Source organism: Adiantum capillus-veneris, chromosome 16 (assembly GCF_014529385.1).
Source record: "Adiantum capillus-veneris isolate H3 chromosome 16, ASM1452938v2, whole genome shotgun sequence".
NCBI lineage: Eukaryota > Viridiplantae > Streptophyta > Polypodiopsida > Polypodiales > Pteridaceae > Adiantum > Adiantum capillus-veneris.
This window is the reverse complement of record NC_140946.1, coordinates 12,696,465-12,699,781: the sequence shown is the minus strand read 5'-3', so window position 1 is coordinate 12,699,781 and position 3,317 is coordinate 12,696,465.

Sequence of the window (3,317 nt, the reverse complement as noted above, 5' to 3'; positions counted from 1 at the left end):
GTGGAGGTTGCCGAGGCTATTACTGTAGCGATTCGACCAACACTTATCAAAAAACAGTTAGCCAGGCAAGCTAAGCTAACGCTTGTATTTGGGTTCAGTGGAAGAATCCCGAACAGGTTTGAGATGATTCAATGGCTTCATGGCCCTCAAATTCTTGGTCATGGAGGAGCAGTTGAAAGTACTTTTTACCTAGCTAAAGATTTTTGCTCAGTGAGATTCAAAGAGGCCTCCGATGTGGGAAAGATCCTTGACAAAGGACCCCTAGTATTCAATAGGACAACGGTTTGTGTGGTGCCTTGGGAGCCAGTGTTCGACTCAGCTGAACCTCTACAAGAGTTTCATCCGGTTCGGGTTGAGTTTGTGGGATTGCCTAGCTGGCTATTGGAAAATCTCAGGATGCTTGCTAGCCAACTGGGCACTCCCTTATTTATAAGAGAGGGCTTGGCAGAACCTCAAACAGGGTTTGTATAGGATAGGATGCGTCTAAAACGCCACCTAAGAGCATGGTTATCAATGTCGGAGCTAAGCTTGTTACTATTCCGCTAAATTTTGGAACATACTTTGGGGCATGTTTTAAATGCAACAACTTTGGGCACTTCACCAAGGATTGCCCCTTGAAGTCTATTGATACTGCGGCTCCAACAGCACATGCCCCCAATAAAATGGAATCCCTGATGGAAGGGCTGGAGAAGCAAGGAGGCAGTAACAAAGGGACAAATGCAGGGAAGGATAAAGGAGATATGGTATGTGAGAAAATGGATATTAAGATGCAGGAAAAAATTGTGGAGGAATCGATTCCCATACAACGAACTTTCGAAGATGCAGGCAATAATAATAGGATCATTACTCCCGCTGCTACCCCCAAATTTATGACAGTGACAACGGCGACGGCTGTCCAAGTCCCTGGTCTGAAAGGAGACAAAAGAGTGAAGGCAGTGGCAAGAGACTCCAAAGTGCTGCAAGTCATGAGAACACTTGAGGTGAAAGGATCTAATTCATCCTCCATCCCTTCGAAAGGAGGGGGGCTCATTGTCCCATTGCACAATCCATTTGCAGCACTGCAAGAAATGGAATCCCCTGACTTGGAACCCCCGGATTCTTCCGAGACCAAGGAGAAAGGGAGGGGAAATGAGTCGGATTCTGAAGAATTCGTTCCTCTATCCCAATGAACCCCTCATTAATGATGGAGTCTCTTACTATCCAATCTTGGAACGTAAAGGGGTTGAAAACCCGTAAGAAGAGTACCCTATTCTGGGAGGAAATAAAAAAGGAGAAGACAGTCAACTGCTAGGCCATCCAGGAACACCACTTAGATTCTCATAGCAAGAGAAAGCAGGTGCTAGGAAAGAAACTGGTATTCTATGGAGAAGGAAGTAACGGTTTCAGTTGCGTCCTCAGCATTGTGGACAGATAATTGGAGCCGAAGTTGGTTCTTAAGCACCCATCCGGCAGAATCCTGGGGATTAGAATCAGATGGGAAGGGCATTCCTTCACCATTGCGAATGTGTACGGCCCTTGCAATGCAAAAGATAGAGCTAAACTATGGATGCATCTTAGAGATACTCCTACTGAAGGGGAGTGGTTGTTGGTTGGAGACTTTAATATGGTAGAAAAGAGCAAGGATAGAGCAGGATCCTTCAGTATGCTGGCTGGCTCAGAAAGGTCTAAATGGAAAAGTTTGTGTGAAAAGTGGGCAATGATCGACTTATGGGAAGTTGCCCCATGGAACAGCACGCCTGGTTTCACCTACACAAGCCTCCAGTATGCTCGCACTGCCTCCAGGCTGGACAGATGCTATTGCTCGCACCAAGCTGACTAGATACCGTCGTGGATGGAGATGAAGGTAGTCCCAACAAAAAGCCTTTCGGATCACATTCCTCTGCACATACATTTTAAAAAGAATAAAGAGGAGGAGCAGACCCCAAGAGGTGAGAAAAAACTGTTATAACAGGGGCACACCTATTCAAAGACCCTCTTTTCAGGAATCTAACCAAGAAAGCACTGGGTAAGCTCAAATAAGATGTCAACCTCAACAAACACAATGCGTGGGACCTCTTTGCTCGGAGCATCCAGAAAGCAATCAAAACCTCGGGCCCCCGAATCAAGAAAGCTAGGGAGGTACACCTTCTGCATCTTACAGCAGCGGAGGTACAATTGCTTACCTCCATAAAAGCCAATGGGCATGCTACTGAGGAGGAGCACAAACGATGGCTTGAAGCCAAATCTAACCTTGCTAATGAGCAGTTAGAAGATATCAGAAAGGAAAGGCTTCTCTCCAGGGAGACTTTTCTTCAACCTGAAGCCTCCAATCAAGCTCAGTTTTTTGAGGCTTTAAAATCAAGAAGAGCCAGGGCCACGTCCGCTTGCTCGATGATGAGAAAGGGACAGCAATCCATAACCAGGATGAAATGGCTGGTCTGATATTGAGCTATCTTAGTCAAACCATCGGACGGCTAGAGACCCAGTCCCAAGAACTGGAAGAAGCCAGAGGGACCTTACTTCAGAGTGTCAAGAAGGAAATTCCCCATTCGAAAGCTAATAGCTTGGAACGGGCATTCTCCGAAGGCGAATGTTCACTAGCATTGCAAGACCTTGGCAAGGAAAAGTCCCCTGGTTGGGACGGGATGACGGTGGAATTCTATAGAGAATTTTGGGATGATCTCAAGGCCGCAATCACAAGATTGGCCAATAAAGTCATGGTCGAAGGGTCGTTGGAGATAAGTGTTAAGAGAGGGCTTATCAAACCCATCCAAAAACAGATCTGTTGTTCTCAATTGAAGCATTGGCGCCCTATAATGATGATGTCGGTGGCCTACAAAATTATAGCTAAAGCACTAGCCCTCAGACTAGCCCCCTACTAACCAAGATCATCTCACCCCATCAACATGGGTTCATAAAAGGAAGGTCCATTTACGATAACATCTTGGCAGCAATGGTGGGCATCAAATACGCATCTGTCACAAAGCAGGAGTGCATTTTGCTGCAGTTGGACCTGGACAAGGCTTATGACAGAATAGCATGGACATATATAGAAGCCGTCATGGAAGCTCTGAGCTTTGGGCCCCGTCTATGTCGATTGGTACGTGTAATGGGGGCTAGAAGCCATTTAGAGCTCCTATTCAACGATAGAATTGTGGGCTCTTTTGAGGTCAAAAGGTCTATTAAGCAGGGATGCCCTCTGGCCCCCCTACTTTTCGCCATAAGATCACATCCTCTAATCACGACACTCGAAGCTAGTGCGGAACGAGGGGAGTTGCAAGGCCTTGTCTTACCAGGGAATAGCCAACTCCTAGTGAAACTTTTTTCAGACGATTCTC